Raw genomic sequence first — 22,500 nt, 5'->3', positions numbered from 1 at the left:
ATTTTGATATTAAAGAAAAACAGTCAATAAACAACAGTCTGAACTATAAACAAACACAGCCAATAGAAAACAACCTATATTTTAAACAGTTTCAATAGAAGACAACCCAAACTAAAAACAGGGTTAATAGGAGATAACCTTAACTAAAAACACGCAAACTAGGAAAGGACAACCCAAACAAAAAAATAGCGTCAACCGAAGACAACTTAAACTGAAAATAATGTCGCTGCTGTTGTCGGATTAAACGCCCCTTATACTAGCCATATACCTCTTGCCATTTCGAGCAGCCTTTAAAACCTAGACAGGAACCATTAAGATCTAATAGTTCTTCAGTTTTACTCACACGCGACCCATACCTCGAAGGCGTATCAGATCAGCCCGTGTCCACGTACCACTAACCTCCAAAACAACAGGACTTTCCGCGTCGTGACGCCCACCGTATGCCCAGGTATTCTGAGAGTGGTACCACACATCAACGCCCTATTAATGTACGTGGCACAAGGGCTCGGGATAAAGCGATGCCAACCCCCTATTTCGTAGAGGAGCAAGTGGGCGGAACCTACATTATTATCTCCCACTCACTGATTATTTATTAAGGATATTCCTAATGGATCGTCTAGTGTTGACACAGCTGTCGTCAAGGAAGAGAGTTAAGTGTATGTGAAATTTCATATAGTAGTAAAAATAACCATAGTTATATATATATATATATATATATATATATATATATATTATATATATATATATACGAATATATTTATTTTAAATATAATCATAAATTTTAACACGCGGCGTCTGCTGAAAAAGCACGCAGATAATACTGATGAAAGTTCCTGTGTGTTAAGATTATAAATATAAAGATATATGTATATGTATAATCTATATAGATATAATATATATATATATATATAATTTATATTTGTATATATATATATATATAGGGGGGGGGATAGATATGTATAATATATATATCTATATATATATATATCTATTATATATATATATATAATATATATTATATCTATATATATATATATATATATATATATATATATATATATACCGGAGGACCCTTTAAAATAACTAAAGCAGCAACGCAGTTGCTGTTCGCGACATTTTTATACGTTTGTCGTCAAATGCCTCTAATGCTGCCAATCCTGGTACATAAATATAATTCGGATACGAAATTAAGGGAATTATTAAATAAACCAGAACAGGATACTGAAGATTTAATCCCTTCTGGAATGAAATCTGAAGAAAACTGCAGCTGGTTATACTGCGTTTACGGAAACTTGAATTTTATGTCACGGTAATGATAAAATCTATTTTTGCCGTATCGATCCCTTACTGATCAAAAGCACACATATTTATACATTATTTACACTCGTCACCTTTTCTCCCAGCCATCGCCCATACAAAAGGTAAACTCCATATGGAAGCAATAATCATTCCTGTCACACTGCCATCGTAATCAACAATCACAATTAACAAACGTCAATAAATGCAATTACTGTTTCCGAAAGCGAGATCTACTTAGTACGCAAGTCTTCCTCTTCTATTTCCGTTTTCGCTTTATTAATGATATGTGCCTCCCGCAAGCCGTCTTCAGTTTGGTACCTTGGATTATCTCTAGCAGTGACTAAATCTCATTACAGATATCGTTACTACCAAGATGACGTCAGAAATAATAAGTATGTGACTGAAAGGGAACTTGCACATTGCTATCTGTCTATCTATTTACCTATCTGTCCATCTAACGTTTTACTTTAATATGATCAGGTCAATAGAAGCAATCGTTTAAGTGAAGTCATATACACTCTCTCTCTCTCTCTCTCTCTCTCTCTCTCTCTCTCTCTCTCTCTCTCTCTCTCTCTCTCTCTCTCTCTTGTCCAACAGAATCTAACGAATTTCTCGTAGTTTTTGAAATTACGATGGCCAGCCTTTCTGCTATCTTGAATGAGTTGCAACAAATGATGAATCATTCATTATAAACTAGTTTAACAATGTCACTAAGCCCATTTTCGAGAAAGGGGCAGGGTTAAGTTGGGGAAGTTGGACAGCTAAGTAGGAGGAGATGGGGATCGAATGAAACGGAGAAGATGGAAAGCAAGGTAGCTGGGGGCACAAGAGACGCTCGGGAGATCCTTCAGAACCGTTCACAGTGTGCCATGCAGCTTAGTTATCAGTACTCGTTTTCTGATGACTGGCATCGTCCCTGTAATGACACTTTTAGAATACCTAGGTCATTTCACACGCAATTGCCAGTATTTCTGCCATTCCTATTGATCCTTCAAGTCGTCAACTGTCAAGTCATCATTCACTACGATCTGATGCCCTGTCGAATCTAAATTCATACGAATAACCATATAATTAACATACGAATGACATCAACCTTTGGCATCCTTCTCCTGGATCCCATCGCCATACAATTTTCATCAAACTTACTATTCTGACAGTAATTAATCTCAACAGCTTTCACTCTGGATCATTATGCATACTCATTGCTTCAATGACGCACTTCATTCATTGTCCTTTCACTAATTTCTCTCATTACCCGGAGACAGGCTGAAATAGCTATGGAGATATCATGTACCACATCTCCGCTGAGGAGATGCTTTCACGCAGAGTTTAGCAGCAACCTTCCGTTCAACTGATATGGCCCACTATATAAACGTATGTGTGTGTGGTATAATATGTATATATATATATTACCTTACAGTGTAATGCATGGTACGCATTGGTGCTGCCGCCTTTATCGGATAAAAAGTCTGTAGATAATTGTATATTATACATTTTATATATATATATATATATATATATATATATATATATATATACATATACACACACACACACATTATATCTATATATATATATATATATATATATATATATATATAGATATATAATAAGCGAATACCACGGAAAAATGATAGTCAGAAATCCAAGCGCTTTCGTCTTTATTCAGACATCGTCAAGGAGCTCCTTGACGATGTCTGAATAAAGACGACAGCGCTTGGATTTCTGACTATCATTTTCCCGTGGTATTCGCTTATTTATGAAGTCACGTGCATCTACTGTGATTTTTTAAGCATAATATATATATATATATATATATATATATATATATATATATATATATATATACACTAGGGGAAGGTGGGACAAAAGGGCACAAGTGGGTAATATGGACCCCAGCCGTTTTCTTGGTTTCTTGGTGCTCCCACCTCATGGGATGTGTATGTACTAAATCTTTGGTTCCTCAGTCAGCTGTAACATAAGTGCTAGTTGAAAGCCATGTTTTGTTTATGTGCAAAATTTCCCTGAAATTTTCACCACCTCCTGATCTACTGGTAAGGGTCGGATAAAATCGCGTTAGTAGGAACAGCGTGACTTATAATTTAATGCAACGTTGCACAAGTCTTTAATATTATCCTGTGAATAAGGCTAACTAGAGAAAACTACACTTCTAGCCCCTGTAGTCTGGTGAGGTTGTTTTCAACATATTTATTGCCATGGGGGCAAAACGGCACATTTGTACCTTGGGTAAAATGGCGTGGTCTGCTTTACGCTCAGATACAATACAGGCAAATATTTTAGTTATATTAATTATTATATTCAAACAAAAAATAAAAAAGGTTTCAGGTTGTGTCTTAATGCATCAACTGTCCCTCAACATGAATCAAGTGAGTCCGAGGATGATTCTGTTTATACTACAGTGAAAAATACAGTAAGAGAGAGGCGGTGATTGTAAATACTGGGTTCATGACGGATGTGCAGGTGTAGATAAAGGTGATTATGAATTCAGCTGCAAATTTTGTGCATAGGTCTATATTTAGTTAGGCATTAATTTTTGCTGATAATGAGCTACCATTTCTTTGGACATATAAAAGGACAATATGTTTTATATTTCTTTTATATAAACAATAATCACTTCCCATGCAAGGCAACGTTACTTATCACTGGTAAGCAGAATGATAAGAGATTATAATTCTTAGTGATATTTAGCCAAAGACCAATTACTTTTTCGAGTTATGAGAACTTAACCATTTTAAGTTGTATGCTGAATATTCATTTCATTTTTTATTAAGTACATTTTCTGGTACATTTCTATGTGAAAATACAGATTGTTTATTGATGAGGGGCCATTTTGCCCTAACCAATGTACATAATGCCCCACCAGAGTCTATTTTCTTTTGTCAATTTTCTTGGGTCAAGTATGAAAAATATATCTTCCAAGGAGAGTTTATTTTGTTTATTGATGAACAAAGATGAAAACCAAAATAACAGTCTTTAGATATATTGCAAAGGGTTTTCAGAAATTGGACTCGAACCTTAAGTGTGCCGTTTTGCCCCACCTTCCCCTATATATAGTGGGTATATATATATATACACACACACACACACACACATATATATATATATATATTATATATATATATATATATATTATATATATATATACATATATATATATATATATATTATATCATATATATATATATATATATATATATATATATATATATATATCACACAGATGTTATCTACTACAGCAGGCGCACCGCCAGCTACATAATGTACTCTGTAGATAAAACATAACAATGCAATAAATAACTGTCCTTGGATTCAACCCTGGATCTATTAAATACATCAGTATATCTTCAAGTCTTAGATTTTAAAACGTTTTTATCATTTTTTTTATGTGTTGATGCACCATACTATATAATGGCCTCAATCAGCTCACTTCTAGAGGCAAGGTAAGATCGGTAAACAGAACTCCTTAAGGATTGAAGACGCTAGAAGAATTATAGCAAGGAGAAAATTCCAAAGCTTAGAAGAAGGAAAAAGAACGATCGCCTAACAGAACAAACCTAGAATGACTGGTCTCCTTAGAAAAAAAATAATAATATAATACTTTATTTCCAATATGAATTCATATACAATAGTTTACAAAAAAAAATAGTGGTGCCAAGAGGCTACATTTTGATTTATCACTACACCCAAATTTACAGAAAAAAAATGAGGTGGGTCTAAATGATAGGTGTTGGGATTTCTGAAAAGGAGGGAGACTTTTCCCTTCAGTTCAATGAAAGCCGCCTAAATAGAGTTGCAGCGAAACAAAAGACAGGTTCAAGTTACGAGCGGAGTCAGTGACTGAAAGACTTCATTAGGCTTAATAACAGCACGTTAAATACGAGCGCGAGAGCAATGTTCCAAACCCGAGATGGATAATACCAAAATCCGCCGTCGTGTATATGCTGGGCTGGCTGGCATTTCTCTCTCTCTCTCTCTCTCTCTCTCTCTCTCTCTCTCTCTCTCTCTCTCTCTCTCTCTCTCTCTGTATATATATATATATATATATATATATATATATATCATATATATATATATATATATATATATATATATATATAACACTACCCGCATTTTTTTTTTTTTTTTTTTTTAAGGAACTCTTCATAACTTACTTCTCCAGTTACAGGTGATGACCTCAAGAGGCCAAAGATAACTCCATCGTCAATTGAGAGTGTTAAGCACAATGAGAAGGATCTCAAACAGAAAAAAACAATAAGATGAAACTTCAAGGGAATAAATAATCTTATAAAATGACTTCACAATCGAAAGACTTTTCGGCGTTCAAGGAAAATCACAGAGGATCAACTAAATGAAGCGTATCTCTTTCTCTATAGTTGCCCAATCATAATATGTTTACAAGGGGAATATTAGTCAAGACGGTACACACAGCAATACCTAGAAAGGCCTTTTCCGTGGCGCAAGAGAACGGACGTGCCTCAGAGACGTCATCAAATAATGGCGCATAATTTGCGAATACATTACACCGTAACATTATCTGGAGGAGATCTGTGGACATAATTACACGTCTTTGCGGTATCTAATTAGTTTATCTGAAAGTAAAGGGTCCTAATGAAGTCGTATAATACGATGGATTACCCAAAATATACGGCATTAACGAGCCATCGTAGATTCTCACTAGAGGGGGTTCTTGGCCATTGTTGCCAATTTAGTGGAGCTTCACACATGCGCCGATGCATTTGCAAACTGTTTCCATGAATTTTAGTTGTCATAGTAATGCAATATTGAGAAAATTGCTCTATTATGTATATACTATAAATAGATACGCTAATTTCACTTATTTCCCCGATTTTGTGTAAGTCTTACACACAGTTTGGAGGGTAAACACATACCAATTGGCAACACTGGTTCTTGCCGTGATGTGCACTGACACTTTCAACGGCCAGGTTTGTTTAGCTACTGAACTTGCAGAGGATTGTGTTGCTCAGTCATTGCTGTAAACTGTCTCTCCTTCTAAGTCATATTATCATTAAAGCCTCTAACTGCACACTTAACCTACTAAAGACTGGAAAGTTATATTTTATTGAGAGTAGCTCCATATAAAACAAGTGTCATCGCTACATAAAATAACACTCTAAAACTAGGCCAATAAACCTACCAAAATGTGTGGTGAATTATGGTTTAATCAGCCGGAGGCTTTACATATATCACAATGAAATTTAAGGTTTTCTTAATGTAATTAGGTCTTTTAACGGACTTTCCTTTGGTTGGTTAATTATCAGTAGCTATTTCAGATTTTGGCATCTAAACTGGATAATATTGATTAATCAGATATAGGTCTAAGTTTGAAGTTTAAGGTTTACCAAGATTCATCTTGAGCTCCTGACGCTCGTTACTTTATAAGTTCCATATTTTTAATGGGCTGTGAATCCAACAGTTTACAGGCTACTGTGGTTACAGTGTCTCCCACCATAAATATATATTAGATCTCAAAGATTTTAACGCCCTCCTGAGGTTTCCTGAGCCTGTTCCTAGCCTATATAGATTTTTTCTGAGCCTCCACGGGGAGTCTAAACGAGCTTTTTTCTCTCTCCCTCTCTCCTTTAGTGCCAATTAATTCAGCGTAGTGACATCCGAGACAGGCAAAGTGACTGCACAGTGACAGTTACGCAGTTCCTTAATAAGACAAGCATGCCTGATGAGGAGCTTAACCTACATCCGGACGTCAATGAGCTTCCCCATTATTTCATCATTATTCCGTGGCGGAGAAAACGAGAATACGATGAAACACTTCGTCGAAAGCTGTCGCGACCGTGATCACACCTGCTTGCGTAAACACGCATCGATAACGAAGGACGTTGCAAGTTGTGCCATAACTAGTGTGTATGTAGGTGTTTTTTTTTATATGTGTGTGTGTTTTTCTTTTCTTTGATGTCATTTCCAGACCGCAGTGTGTTCTGCAAAAGGTTGCCACCAAAAAAAGTAAATAAAAAAAAAGTAAATGGTGTAAAAGTGTCCCTTAAAATAAATTCATTTTCCTTATTTTTAAAGCATACTTTCTATCAAAAAATCTCTTTACAAAGTAGAACAAATAAGAACAATGATCTTTTTAAAATGAATTCTTCTGCAAACACAAATATTAAAAAAATAGACAAATTTTTTCATAATGAGTTTTTTACTAGAAAATTCTTGTCTCAAAACTAAATGACCAGGTCCATAACAAAGATGAATTAATAGAGAATCTGTTCATATCAAAAGCAAGTTTGTCTACATTTTCCTTAATCTTAATTTAAAGAAGTTACACTGTCAAATATACAATCAGGAAACAGTAAGGTTGTTTTTCTGAAAAATAAACTTCGTCCGCACAGCAAATGAATAAGGCTATAAAACAGGATTAAAATAAGTGAACTGACAACACCTTACTCAAGAATAACAAAAAACCGCTTTAATATAATCTAGCTACGTTACTTATCAATAACTATTTTCAATTAAAAAATACAGCTCAGCTCGACAACAAATAATCAGATATAGATAATAATAAGAAGTTTGGGCAAATATATGAAAGATAAGTACGAAGTTAAAAAAAACTATATTTTTATTTTTAAGACAAAATGTGAACATCAGAAATATTAAGACAACTTAAAAAATAAGTTTTCCTTTTTTGAAGGTGAGAGGTGAATTGTTACTGTATTTTCCTCGTACACAGTGAATATTCTATAAAACCGAACAAGAATTTTTTTTTAATTCTTATTTTTTCTTACTTATTTCCCACAACAATTTGCACCAGACCGCTAAACTTCAAGTTTTTTGTTTTCCATAAACATTGTGAAATAAACAATAATAACGAACCCACAGAGCAAGGGAAGTAGCATTGTGAGAATGGAATAAGAGAGGAAAGGAGTATTACCATCAATAAAGAAACGGTAGACAAAAATATGGCAGAACTCCTTATGATTAAAATGCGCGCTGCCGCACACATGCACACAGCTTTTCTCTAGGCACTCAGTTCACTGACCTGACCTGTCAGCTACCAGGAAGCCCTAAATTCAATTAATTTCACATACTGCAATAAACACCCTCTGGAAAACATTGCACCATTATGGGGTCCTTTAGGAGCAGAGCCCCTGCAAGAACAAGACTGATTTAATCTACAACATTGCATCGTACGCTCAATGACAAAGACTGACAGACTGCTGAAATTACTATAGAAGTTAATTTTTAAAATGCACTGATTCAAGCCCCTTGCATATTAAAACGTTCTCTGCATCGCTGATGCCTGACGGAGGGAATGTGTACAGAATTGAAAAATGAAATTAGATATTGCAAACACCTCTCAGGGGAAACTGCAATCCAACCACTAATTTCCAACAAAAACGTCCTGAGGATTTCATGAAATTCAGGCATTCAAGCCAAGCTCTGGGGTACTTTCGGACGTTCAGCTCTCAAGACGGTGAACAGAGAGAGTTGCAGCGTCTGAACAACAAGGTAAAGAGATCCAGAAAAAAGTACAAGGATATGAAGGTCGAGCTACGAGAAAAAGACATTAAAAGTAATAATGGAGAGACAGTAGACAGCAAGAATAAAGAAAGGAAATAGGGATGGCAGTAAATTAAACGTCCTTAGTCCTTACCAAGACTAGTGAAATCCAATTTCTTTCAAAGTTCCAACATCATTAGGTACAAAGACAACATAAGTGGTTGTAGTACACCAAACTACCAACCCTGATAGGGCCTATATATACATATATATATATATATATATATATATATATATATATATATTATATATAATATATATTATATGTGTTGTGTGTGTGTGTGTGTGTGTGTATCTGTTTTTTTTTATATAATATATATATATATATATATATATATATATATATATATATATATACATATATATATATATATATATAAAATGAGAATCTACTGATCAATTTTACCAGATACATGCGTAAATTGTAATAGCCACGACATCCTCTTAACTTCTCGAATTCTTCGCCCCTTTTTTGAATACGCTTGACACTACAAAGCCTTAAGAGCCAAATGCAAGATATATGAAGAAATTATGATGCCCGGTAGCGGGAAACGCGTTGTGCCTATTACAGTTTCATAAATATATGTAATATATTAAAATTATATATATATATATATATATATATATATGTATATATACACACATATATGTGTGTGTCTGCTTATGCTTTCACAAATTCAGTTATTTGGAATTTTTTAAGCACGAGGCAATCCATATCGCCTGATAAGAATACTTTAGGAAAAATTCAATGAAACAAAAATAAAATATCTCAATAAGTAAGAAAACACCACCAAATATAGCGGTCTAAAATGGCACCTCCGGCTTATCACCATCTGTGACACACAGACAGAGAAGAGAATAAAAAGAGAGAAGATATGAGGATAAAAGGCATCCTATGGACTGACAGGTTCTGTATCTTTTTTTTTTTTTTTTTGTCAATCGATTCATCTGTCATTACGTCGCAGAACAGACAACAAAAGTCCGCATAAGAACGACAGAAACGCAATGGGAGCGATGTCCACACGTCACTCATGTAAACATCCACCAGAAGGACCATTTTCCTGCCGTAAACTGAACGTCAAGATAATCCTCACTGACAACCCCGAAGGATCGAGTACAGCAGCAGTCTCAGAGACGCGACAGAAACCAACTGCAAGCCCCTCTAGTGTATCACTACAACAAAGACCATTTTCCTAATGCAAACTGACGCAATCATCATCCTTAACAACGCCGCCGAAGACCACAACAGTTGCAGAAGCAGCCTGGAAGGTATATATATATGTATTCGCGCCCAGTAACCAAATACAGCGACGCCATTTGAAAAGAAAAAAAAAAAAAAGATGGATAACCTTGCTCTCCCATGTATAGCATGATGAACTTGAACTCCCTTATTTTCATCGACTATTTTGCAGGAGGCAACGAGAGAACTTTACGGTTCATGCGATACTCTGTGGCGTTTGGCTCTACTCTGTAAAGTTTATTCGTTTTTAATCTAGAGTTTTTCAAAGATACTATATAGTTTATTTTCGGTTGGAATGAGTTTGTTCTTTGATCTTATAGAGCTTTGCCACAAAAAAATTGACTCTTGACGCTCAAGGAACAAATATAAATTTACCGAGATAATTCCACCATTTCTCGTTTAATATTCTTCGTTACAGTTTGCAAAGGATGACAATGACACAAAATTGCTTCTTTTCTCAAAATCTTTCCTCGATTTGCAGTATATTCTATTCTGCAAAGAATAAAGCCAGGTGTGTTGTTTTCTTGTAGTAGATAGAAAATAAAATTATAATCGATTAATTTATAAAAATAATGGTAATGTACAAAAAACAAAGGTCCTTAACTTTTCATTGTTCTAAATATTTTCCTTAACAACCTGTCAATAAAAAAGGGTATGAATAACTAACGTATTTTATGCAATCATTCGCCTTCAGCATAAAAAATAATGAGAGAGAGGGAAGTTAAAGTATTTAAACAATTTCCTCATAAATACAATCTTAAAAGAATCATTCTAACAGTGACCTCTCTCTCTCTCAAAAAAAAAAAAAATAATAAATAACTTAAAAGAAAAAAAAATGTCATTTGTCCGAATTGTTCTCCTCCCTCAGAAACAAAGCAAACAACTGGATTCATTCTATATCTGCATTTTAGATGTTCACCGGCGTTTCGGTCTCAACAAAGAATCACCTGGATCCCTAATCGAGCCTGGGACACCTGCTGGCATGGAAATGATGCGAAGCGACCATCAGAGCTATCACACTAATGCATAATCGCATAATCCAAAGTTGCAAGCAGATAGAAGTCAACCATTTTCTATTCTATCCCTGTCTCTTTCATATCCATTCTACGTAATAACCAATTCTACGCTAGTTAAGGGCATCAGACAGCAATTTAGTCTAAGGTGTTATCAATATAATTGAGTAAAAACTTATTAAAAAAAATAAAACAAGGTGGATTTCTTGGCCAATCGGCAGCCATGTCATGATTCCAGTTGCCACCTCACGTTATAAACGTATCCGTTTACGGGTCTCCCTTATATAACCATTCCTTCAAGGAATCATAAGCAGGGTTTCGAATATATATATATATATATATATATATATATATATATATATATATATATATATATATGTGTGTGTGGTGTGTGTGTATGTATATATATATATATATATATATATATATATATATATATATATATATATATATACACACATATATATATATACATATATATAGTATACATATATAATAAAGATAATTATATATATATATATATATAACTATATATATATATACATATTATTAATTATTAATATATATACTATATATTATATGTATAGTGTACCACTGAGCGAGAATTTATAAGGCATTTTATTTGTTTGATGATGAGTTCTATACAAACTTCCTTCTTCGTATCTTTTTCCCTATCGACTTGCCTTTGCTTTAATAACCACCATTATGCACTACTTTTGTTTTAAATCAATCAAAACAAAACAAACTTATTTGACATATAGCAATAAGTAATACAACAAAGAAAATAAACCAAAGAGGATTTGCCGCAATAAGGGAGAGAGAGAGAGAGAGAGAGAGAGAGAGAAGAGAGGAATGTAAAATATGGGGATAAGGATCATGGGAAAGACCCACAATGACACAAAGATGAAGAGATGCAATTAAGTGGAGATTTGGTACAACTAGGATAGGGTTACCCCTAAGAGCGGGATCTCGCTATGCTGCGTAGATGGTGAAAACTAAAATGCAATTTACGTAATTTTATTTTTCTGGTGATTTTCAGGAAAACGTTACAGCTTGAAACATTTTAGCCGGCCAAAATTCGACTGCAGAGGGACAAAATCTTAGTTCTCTTTATCCAGAACTCAGATTTTAGGTTTCATTACATTCTGTGCACAAGTTGTATGTATGCTTCACAGTTTAGAAACGTGAAGTCCACATCAAATAGATTCAAAATGGGACTGAAACAGGTCCTCAAGACAAAAGATCCCCACACTATAAGGGACAAGAAATTTAGATGAGAATATAAACAGAAAAACTAGGAACATTTTGCAAAGGCCCAATACCCTTTACCAGTAATTCAGAGCCGTGTTCACCTACGCATACCCGCAGCAAGAAACAAACGGAGCAACAAAAAAGCTCCCCCTAAGGAACAGGCACTCATAAAAAAACAGGTCTTCTATGACAAACGAGCAGGCGCGGAAGACCTTGAAACGTATACAACCTACCGTATGTCTTCGCCCACGTTTACATAAAGACAGGTGGTTCTAAGAAATACCAAAATGCTCACTCCACTTACTTAGTAGAATAGTAAAGACTTCTGGCGATATCAGTAGACCCGCTTAGAAATGAGATAAGCCTCGGTGAAAAACGTATAACAGTGCAGTCTAGGAATGAATACAACAGTTAACCTGCTTGGAATTGAGATGGTCCTCTATGAAAAATGTTGAACGGAGCAGTTGCAGATAGGCTGATGTTATGAACAACACCAATCAGAGACCAACTACCAAAGGCCAATTCCAGTGACTTAATGAACTGCGATGAATTCCTTACTGGGAAAGGTTGACTCAGTCGGACGAAAATGAACCTCAGCGGGAAAGACAGAAGGCGGAATTAGAGGAATGGCTGCCGAGATTATAAACGAACAGATCTGGCCACTGAATTAATCCGCCGCTCTGCACAGTGTTTCCACTTTCAGTCTCGTCTGTAGAGGAAGGGTCCTTCCAGATATGCCAAGTGTGGCGAAAGAGACGAAGTTTTTAGAATCTACAGACTTCGTAATCTACGATTAAAGCTGACAATAGAAAACTATGTTAATCCAGTGTGATGTTGGTAGGCCCGGTTTAGCCAATTGGAAGAACTAATAAGGAACCTAATGACCTACTGTCACTAAATGGTGAGCTCTCTCTCTCTCTCTCTCTCTCTCTCTCTCTCTCTCTCTCTCTCTCTGACCCTGGCCAATGCCACCCAGTCGACCCAGAAGTGAATGGGTATCAACGACAGGGGGAGGGATTCATGGGGCTACCAAAAGTGCTAAACACTCAGCAAGAATAAAAAGTATGTATACAATACAATAATCATAATGCCTCCATGAAAGGAACACGGGATGGGCAATGTAATACTCTTATCTAGCCCAGGCCCGAACCAAGCAAAGATAAGGTAGAACAAAAGTGATGTCCTGCCTTTTGAATGACACGAGATCTTGTGAATCAAAGTAAACGAAAGGAGACATATAATGAAAACTTAACTAAATAGTAGCTTTGGGCAAAAATATAAAAAATAATAGTGCATGATTTTTTTTTTCTCATCAACAAAAGTATACATGTTTCTCAATGGTTGCAACGAGTTACATCGGTTTTGAAAAGTGCTACACAGTGAAGTTTTATTACATTAAGTTTTATACACACACACACACACACAACAGTCGAATGGTCTCTAGAGCGTCCTCTATCATTGGTACTCGCTGTACGGCATCTCGAGCCCGCCAGGATAGCGAACCACTCGTCATTTTAAATTCCCTTTCAGTATTATCTCCGAGATAGAGCGAATTGGATGCTTAACGATATTTGTGGCTTACTGTTTGCGTATATAAAATGTCACGGTGATGTGATAAAAATTCTCACATATATATATATATATATATATATATATATATATATATATATAAGATTTTTAATCTCTTCACCGTGACATTATATATAATATATATATATATATATATATATATATTATATAATATATATATATATATATATATATATATATATATATATATATATATATATATATATATATATATATAGCATATATATGTATATATATATATATATATATATATATATATATATATATATATATAAGGGAACACTTTTCTCATAACAATTTTCATTAAAGGCAACAGGCGAATGACATCGATAATCTTCATATTTTCGGAATGTTATCCCGATTGGTCATTTTGGTGGAAAAAATGCATAAGCTTCTTGCTTCAACTCGCTTTGTCACCGACAGATTTTCTAAGTTCTGCGGCATTTTCATGTCATTACCAACATACATTCTCGTGCTCTTTTCCGTAAGACACCTGTCCTGTAAGACTGCCAACCCAATGATTTAGACTGAGAAAACCACAGATTTGAGAAGCATCCGTCGTGTCTTACGTAAGCGAAAACAGCAATTTTACGTATTTCCCCTAAAAATCTGACCACCGTAGGAAGCATACTGACGCCCCCAGACTATTTCATTTTCATGAATAGTTATATCTTTAAAAAATACAGCTAAACCGTTAACGCAAAATTATTAGTTTTCACCTCTTAATTTACTTGGCAATTAAAAATTTCGACGACCTCGCTTTAATACGAATCAGAAGCAAGAACGTTTTATGGTATTTCTGAAAAAAAATTAAGTATTTTTTTTAATCGTCTCACTCAACAAAAGTATGGTTTTCATTACTTTCCAGGATATACAATGCATCAAAGAATTGTCTGTTCTTTGAATCCTGACTAAAAATATATATAAATAAATAAAAATCTTCATTTACTCTGATGATCTCCCGAACTGACCTTGAAAAGCCGAGACACGAAAAAGACAGTTATTCAATCAGTCAATAGAAAACAAAATACACTGGGAAAGACGGTCATTCGATCTGACCCTGAAAACAGGTGCCACTGGGAAAGGCGGTCATCCGATCTGACCTTGAAAAGAGAAGACACAGGGAAAGACGGCCATCTACCCGACCTTGAAAAGACGAGTTACGTGGAAAGGCGTCACCCGACATGACCTTGAAAATGAGACACAAGAAAATGTAAAATGTAATTCATTCCGACCTTATAAAATGATAATGGTAAAGAGGGGACATCGATTTGACCTTGAAAATAAGATACTTTGAGAGATGACTTTGAAAAGATGATATGCAGTGGAAAATGGTCACACGATTCAACAGAAAACTAGTTACCTCATATTCTTCAAGAATATGGGATGGTGTAAATTACAGTGAGAAGATCTTTCAATTCGTTCAAATCAAACTGGCTTCACCATGGCAATCATTAATCAATGGCGCATACTTGCGAAAAAAAATATATAAAGCTATAAATTCTAAGAGTCTTTCGATATCTCGAGTCAAGCATTATTCTATGAATACATAGACGGCACCACGAACAAATCATGCCAAAAGCAACGTTGTGCAACGCTGAACCTCCACCTGACACAGCAACATCGGCCCAACCTGGCAGATCATGCCTCCACGACGTGTATATTGCCGTCGGTAATGCGCTCGAAATTATACATCATCATTCTCGCAGCTCGTGATATACAAGCTATTGGTAAATCAGGCGTTGTTATTTGTAACCGAGGCGATTAAAGAAGTGTCGTCATAAACCAGTTTTCTTTGTATTTTTCTTTCTTTTTTTGCGCGCGTATCTTTAGTCTTAAAGCGAAGCCACAGCTATTGCGAAAGGAGAGGGCCGTTCTTGTGAAAGTTTGCGCGTGTAGCAGTCTGCCTGCATAATTCATTCGGTTTAATCTGATATAACGTTATCTTACAATGCTTGATGCAAGTAGTATAATATATACATATATATATATATATATATATATATATATATATATATATATAAATATATAGCATTACTGAATCACGAAAGTTTGGAGTGTGATAAATCCATAAATAAAGGTATAAGCCACGAAGGAAAAATAAACAACGAAGTTTTCTGCAAGATCTTTCGACTGAATGTCCTTTACTCAGCAGACAAACAAAACAGTTTAGTTGTGTCCGCGAGAAGAGATGTTCAGTCGAAAACATCTTGCAGAAACTCCGTTGCTTATTTTCCCTTCGTGGCATATATAATATATTATATATATATTGATATATATAATATATATATATATATATATATATATTATATATATATAATATATATATATATATATATATATATGTATGTATATGCTCTCTCTCTCATCTTTCTCCCCCCTCCCCTCTCTCTCTGACCCTCTCTCTCTCTATATATATATATATATATATATATATATATATACACATATACATATATTAATAATATATTATATATATATATATATATATGTATCTATGTATGTACATATATACATATATATATGTGTGTGTGTTTGTGCGTGTGTATGAATATGTATATAATGTGTGTGTATATATATAGATAGATAGATATACACACCAATCTATCAAGAAAACTATCCGTTCAGATGTTTGTCAGAATTAACTGCTTTCATTTACCCAATCGTTAAGGTTGGTCTACGAAACACTAAATACGATTTGCATCTGTACTATGAAAAGCCTGGTTAAAGAATTAAGTTCCAAATAAAGGTCCAAAATAAGACGAAAGCACTTTCGAAGAGGATGACTTCTGAAGTTGCCTTAACCAAGTTGCTGTGTCACGAACCTTTTTGAAACCTCGTCCCTTCGGGGGACGAACGATTCGACAGCCTCCTTCAGAGCTCAAGATGCATAGATGTCCAAGCACACGCACAGACAAGGACATGCTTCGAGGTAAACTTCAAGGAATATATGTCTTACGGGTCAGACTTTCTTAGCACTCTACGTTTCTGAGAATAAAATTATAAAAGGAAAAAGTGTTTCCAAGTTAAACTGCCCCAGAGCAATTCCCATTGAAAAGATATTCCATGAAGTGGAAAGTTCAGAGATGAAATGTTTCCAGGCTAACCTAATGTACAACGTTTATTCCTGGAAAGATTTATTTCATGGTACGGATTGGTTCCAGACAAAGGATTTCCATTGGAGGCACCCACTGATATGAATGTTTCCTAAAAAATGGTTCCTGCCCAACCTTGAGTAGTGTACATTTAGCTGAAAGAGGATTTTTAAGATGTGTGCTAGATAGGACAATGTTTAAACATGTACGCAAGGACGAAATCTATATGAAATTTTCATGAACTGCTTTCGGTTCACCTCTTATACAGCAATCCCGATAACACAGATTCCCAGTTAAAGCAAATTTCATTCTTTCCCGGTAAGCTTAGTCTTGGTCTTCTATTTAGTATTTTCTTGCATTTGAAAGGTACATTTTAATTAAATAAATCCCATTTTTCAATCCGTGCTGAACAAGGCTTGCTGAACATCAACTTCCGTTGCACCAACTCCCGAATTATATTTTATAAAATATTAACAGCTTGAAGAATGATGCTAGAATAGCTTTTGTAATCCTAACATAACCTCTAAGGACAATAAAAAAGAAATTTAAAACTTTAATATCATTAGTTATAAATGCATGTATTAGTTACATTAGTTATTAAATTGTTCGTATGTGCGATTGTGTATATTTGTGCTTTGTGTTTCAGATGGAAAAATGTACAAAGCAGCAGTACTACAATGAAAGAATGCTTCAAAGATTAATTTTTCTCCTTAGACTAAAGTCTCTCTCTCTCTCTCTCTCTCTCTCTCTCTCTCTCTCTCTCTCTCTCTCACTCACTTAATTTCTTCAAGTTATGTCATTTTTCCTTTAATTATTGTCTACGAAACGCAGTACACTCAATCGCATACGATTGAGAAATTAATTGCAGCGCTCTCGATAATTGTTTTTCTTATGCCACTTTTCAGGCCAATGTCAGAGAATTTTAATCAGTTTTCCAAAGGCTTCATACTTTAATTTCATCTTTAATTTTCTTCGATGGTTGAAGAACTCAAATTACAAAAGTAAATCAAAATAGAAAATAGAAATATTCACGATGCCCATCACATTTCAGAATACAAATCAGATGTAATATAATACCATTTACTCCTTGTACTTACTTGCAAAACAGGAATATCGCTTTATTAATTAACAACACACAAAATTGCATTCAATCACTGCACTCGTCACATGGCAAAAAATCAATATCTAATAGACCGTTAGTAGTAACTTCTTGTTACCCATTTAAAAAAGTATCTTTATTAGTTGCCACAGAAAATTAATCAATCACTGGACCTAATGCATGGCACAATATAAAGTTGAATTTTAGAGATCCTTTATACGTTATACTACTCATACAAAAGCTAGCACAATCACTTTTATTAGTCACAACACACAAACAAATAAACTACCGATCCCATCACTTATCCAAATGCAAATGGCATGTATTAGATCACTATGCATTACCCGTACTTACCCAAAAACGGACATAATTACTTATTATCACAACACCGAGCCATCACTATAGGGTAATCCTATCCGGGCCGTGACCATGTCAACAAAACGCACGTGTCAGCAACTGTCACACTCGTTTCGCACGTTCGGAACGCGAAGGGAACGGGGGTGGGGAGTCGCGGAACGAGCGCTGGAAACAACCTTCCTTCCAGCTCGGTGGTCGATGGAGTTGTGATCATTCCAGGCCCTCTGCGTCAGTGCAAGATGAGGCGGGAGAGGTCTCGTGCGCTCCGGCGCGTGCGTTTGTTCGTTGGTTTGCGTGCGGGAGGGCGCTGGAGATTTTTCCGAAGGATGCCGATAATGGCCTCTTGGGGCGTGAGGGAAACCAGCGCGAAGGTTGCTCGACCGTAGGGAAATTGCCTGGGGGCTACTTGGCAGGACTTGGGAGATGAAGAGGGTCTCTTACTCTTCAGCTGAGCATCGGGGAAGATTACTGCATTATCAAAGATGGCCTCCCACCTCACTAAAAAATTATTTCTGGAAAGACCTACTTGATGCCACAAGTAACACGTCTCCGTAAACCAATTGCAGTTAATGAGGAGCAGGAAAGAAAGCGCCGGATGTTCAAATCTATGGAAACCCAAGGGAAATCAATTTCCTGATATGATGTGGTTTCGCGTTAGATCCTCAAACCACTCGTCTTCAAACCGTCATTGTTTGATCGAGCATGACGCAACTACTGTGATTAAAGGCTTCCAAGCGTAGGTTGGGAGAACTTCCTGGTGAGTAGTTTATGTAAGCGATTTTAGTCAACACGTTATTATGCAATACTTATTGATTTGCAAAATATTTTAAAAGTATTTCGTAACCATTCCTTGTATGGCTTCCTAGGGTGTCACCCAGATTATTGAATGTTAAAGCAAGTCTCGAGAATAAATAAGATATTTTTCAAATATTTTTTGCGTATAGCGGTAGGGTTTTCAAACACACAATAAAAATATTCTATTTGTTATAAATAAATATTTTCTCCAACTGCATACATTGAAACCTTGTTTATAGTCTGAATAAATGGCAGTTCCTTTGTATCATACTTTATACAACCAGGAAGTTGAGTCTGTTTCATGAACGCTGTCAAATATAACTTGATTTGCAACAAATTATTAGTCAGTAGGCCTTAAGCCTTATACCTCAGCACTCTCTATGGTGAAGTCAGTATTTCTTACATTATTTTCGGCCTCCTCCAGAATTAGATCTTGAATAACCCCTTATAGACAGTCAACAAGCTAAAATCCCAAGAGGGCTCATGAAGAGAGAGAGAGAGAGAGAGAGAGAGAGAGAGAGAGAGAGAGAGAGAGGAGAGAGAGAGAGGGGGGGGGTGTTAAAGGAAAAGGAAATAAATCGATATGTACGATTAAACCTAATATATAACCGACATACCTGAAATTCAGACGACAGAAAAGAGCAAGAATGAATGTGCTCCTTGGAAAGGTTCCACAGCTCCTCTAGGTAAACTACACCACGCTGTGGTTGTAGACAATATAATTCTCCTGGCAAACTGAATAGTACTATTAATCCGGATGATAGAAAACGAAAAACTGCTTGCAGCAGCAGCAACAACCTTGACCCCTCAGATAAAGAAAGACCCTTTCTTGAAGAATGTGGATATGTAATAATGAAGGAAAACGAAAATATATTCTACCAGACCCATTTTTCCCGATTCAATTTATACTGAAAAAACTGTTCCTGAAGCCCTATTTCGATAATACAAGAATATCTTCTTAAACCAATTTTTCACGATTCAATAAATACTGACAAAACTGTTCATGAAGCCCCATTTTTTCATTTAAACCATAAAGACCAAGATATACTTTCTTAAACCAATTTTTTTCACGATTCAACTAAATACTGACAAAAGTGTTCGTGAAGACTCCATTTCAATTATGACTGATAAATATCTCTTAAACCAATTTTTCACGATTCAATAAATACTGACAAAACTGTTCATGAAGCCTCCGTTTCCATGCCCCAAAAATTTCCATTTAAAGACCAAAATATCTTCTTAAACCAATTTTTCACGATTCAATAAATACTGGCAAAACTGTTCATGGAGCCCCATTTCGATAAAGACCAGAATATCTTCTTAAACCAATTTTTCACGATTCAATAAATACTGACAAAACTGTTCATGGAGCCCCATTTCGATAAAGACAAGAATATCTTCATAAACCAATTTTTCACGATTCAATAAATACTGACAAAACTGTTCATGGAGCCCCATTTCGATAAAGACCAGAATATCTTCTTAAACCAATTTTTCACGATTCAATAAATACAGACAAAACTGTTCATGGAGCCCCATTTCGATAAAGACAAGAATATCTTCATAAACCAACCAATTTTTTCACGAATCAATAAATACTGAAAAAAACTGTTCATGAAGCCCCATTTCCATAAAGACCAGAATATCTTCTTAAACCAATTTTTCACGATTCAATAAATAGTGAAAAAAAAACTGTTCATGAAGCCCCATTTCGATAAAGACCAGAATATCTTCTTAAACCAACTTTTCCCGATTCAATAAATAGTGAAAAAACTGTTCGTGAAGCCCCATTTTGATAAAGACCACAATATCTTCTTAAATCAATTAGTGAAAATAACCAAACTGCGAAAACTGCAAGAAACTTAAGTATCCGTCAATATCCTTCCACACCTCTGAAGGAGTCATTTCAGGAGAAATCCACCGAACGGAGAAAGTAAAAAAAATTAAAACAATAAAGAAATACTACAATCTGTGATAATGACAAGAAAGTAATACAACACCGTTAAGAAAGATAATTGACAGCAAACAATGCGTTTCTAAAGCAAACAATATCGTTGCGGTGTAATTGGAAAAGTGTCGTGAACTTTCTCCCGCCGACCGGAAAGAAGGCAAAGTCTGTCTAAAGGAGGGGATGCGTCGAAGCGGTAAAAATGGAATCGGGTTCCCTCAACGGATTCCGTGATTGTTTTGCCATTTTCTCCATTTGTTTTACTACCCGTTTTTGGTATAATAAAATCACGCACACACAGACACACAAAGCAAGAACCCGCCCCCTCAAAAAAAAAAAAAAATCGCACGCGCTCGAAAATAGATAATTCTGGCAGAAATTTACTTGTTGCACAAAATACCACAAAATACCCTTCTGTGAAAAGAGGAAAAATAAAGTCAGATGAAGAGATGGCTCAAAAGTTGCATGGGAAAATGCATGTGTAATAATGAGTTCAGTTGAGTTGAATATAAAATCTAGGACCTATGAGACCTATGAAGTCATTCAGCGCTGAAATGGAAATTGGCAGTAAAAAAGTTTGAAAGGTGTAACAGGAGGAAAACCTCAAAGCAGTTGCACTATGAATCAAGTGTTAGGAGAGGGTGGAAAGTAAGATGAGGAAAGAATATATGAAAGGAGTTACAGTAAAATGAACGAAAGTGGTTGCAGCTAGGGGCCGGAGGCACGCTGCAAAGAACCTTAAGTAATGCCTACAGTGCAGCGCATGAGGTCCGCTGACGGAACTATCCTCCTACGCCTACGGGGATGGCTAATAATGATAAATCAATAAATAGATACACGAATATACATACTATATACACTAGATTTGAGGAAAAAAACAAAACATGCTACACACACACACACACAAGACTTCCATGATATGGTGTAAGTTTCAAAGCCTGAAATTTAGGAGATCACTTTTCCCATCCATATTCGCCTACGTACATGATTTATCACCAACTCAAGAACTCGCCTGGCCCAAAACTGCTTGACTTCAAATCATAGACTGGGAGACTACAGCCGAGTAGCTGGTAATCACGCGTCTAAGTAATGAACAAACCCAACATGGCTCAGCATCTCTTATCGGAAGACCATCAGCGCAGCGATTGCATTTCTCTGTTTATTTTTCCGTCATTCACTCGATAATCTATAGATGAAACACGCCAGATGCTGGTTCGTGAAAGTTTCGACGTAAAGACGCGGTGTCACTTAAACTAACG

General features: G+C 35.5%; 1 protein-coding gene across 5 annotated transcripts in view; it reads right to left on the bottom strand.

Annotated features, from left to right (window-relative positions):
• LOC135216044 (gametogenetin-like) overlaps positions 1 to 22,500 on the bottom strand; it is a 255,490-nt gene that overhangs the window by 160,345 nt on the left and 72,645 nt on the right. For 4 of the 5 annotated variants that reach the window (XM_064251005.1, XM_064251007.1, XM_064251009.1 and 1 more), the window contains exon 1: positions 18,496 to 18,703. The exons of the other annotated variant lie outside the window; for it this stretch is intronic. The gene's annotated coding sequence lies outside the window, so the exon portion shown is untranslated. Of the gene's footprint in view, positions 1 to 18,495; positions 18,704 to 22,500 lie in introns of those variants that run through there. 5 annotated transcript variants of the gene reach the window in all.

The sequence above is a fragment of the Macrobrachium nipponense genome, chromosome 6 (genome assembly GCF_015104395.2).
Source record: "Macrobrachium nipponense isolate FS-2020 chromosome 6, ASM1510439v2, whole genome shotgun sequence".
Taxonomy (NCBI): Eukaryota; Metazoa; Arthropoda; class Malacostraca; order Decapoda; family Palaemonidae; genus Macrobrachium; species Macrobrachium nipponense.
Note: the sequence above shows the minus strand (reverse complement) of the source record. Positions and strands in the feature narration are given on the sequence as shown.